The sequence below is a fragment of the Mobula birostris genome, chromosome 11, assembly GCF_030028105.1.
Source record: "Mobula birostris isolate sMobBir1 chromosome 11, sMobBir1.hap1, whole genome shotgun sequence".
Lineage (NCBI taxonomy): Eukaryota > Metazoa > Chordata > Chondrichthyes > Myliobatiformes > Myliobatidae > Mobula > Mobula birostris.
In genome coordinates, this window is record NC_092380.1 from 13743833 (window position 1) to 13745136 (window position 1304).

A 1304-nucleotide genomic window follows, 5' to 3' on the forward strand; every position below is an offset into this window, starting at 1 on the left:
TCTGATGAAAAAGCTCCAAGACCTGGGTCTCTATATCTCCCTCTGCAAATGGATCCTCAACTTCCTACCGGAAGACCACAATCAGTAAGGATTGGAAACAATATCTCCATCTCACTAACAACTGACACTGGCGCACTACAGGGGTGTGTGCTTAGCCCACTGCTCTACTCTCTCTACTCCCATGACTGTGTGGCTAGGCACAGCTCAAATGCCAAATATATATTTGCTGATGATACAACCATTATTGGCAGAATTTCAGATGGTGATCAGGAGGTGCACAGAAGCGAGATAGATCAGCTAGTTGAGTGATGTCCACAGCACCAACCTTGCACTCAATGTCAGTGAGACCAAAGAACTGATTGTGGACTTCAGAAAGAGTAAGATGAGGGAACACACACCAGTCCTCATAGAGGGACCAGAAGTGGAAAGAGTGTGCAATTTCAAGTTCCTGAGTGTCAACATCTCAAGGATCAAACCTGGACCCAACATATCGATGCAGTTACAAAGAGGGCATGACAGCGGCTATATTTCATTAGTTTGAGGAGATTTGGGATGTCACCAAAAACACTGCACATTTCTACAGATGTACCGTGGAGAACATTCTAAGTGGCTGCATCACCGTATAATATGGGGTGGAGGGCTCTGCAAAGAATTGAAAGAAGCTGCAGAGAGCTGTAAACTTAGTCAGCTCCATCATGGGCACTAGCCTCAGTAGTATCCAGGACATCTTCAAGGAGTGATGCCTCAAAAAGGCAGCATCCATCATTAAGGACCCCATCACCCAGGACATGCCCTGGGCTCATTACTACCATCAGGAAGGAGGTACAGGAGCCTGAGGGCACACACTCAACGATTCAGGAACAGCTTCTTCCTCTCTGCCATCAGATTTCTGAATGGATATTGAACCCATGACCACCACCTCACCATATTGTTTGCGCTTCTCATTTAATTTTACTATTATTTATTTACTGTAATTCAGAATTATATATTGCATTGTACTTCGACAAATGTGATGATATTTTACTGGAATAAGTATCCTGAGATTCAAACTTTTACATTTAGGAACATTGTTGCATTAATTTTGGATCTCAACTTTAATTACAGTTCTTTTAAAAATGCTCCTATATATCAGCACTTACACATTATACATTAGAAGTGAAGTAGTTGCCTGAGTCAAAAAATCATATTTCTTTAGTGAAATTTGACTACTTTTAAACCGTCTGGTCTCACGTCGTCGCAAACTGTTGTAAAACCAGCATAAGTTTTTTTTTAATCAATGGGAAAGGAGGCGGAGTGACCGCCTG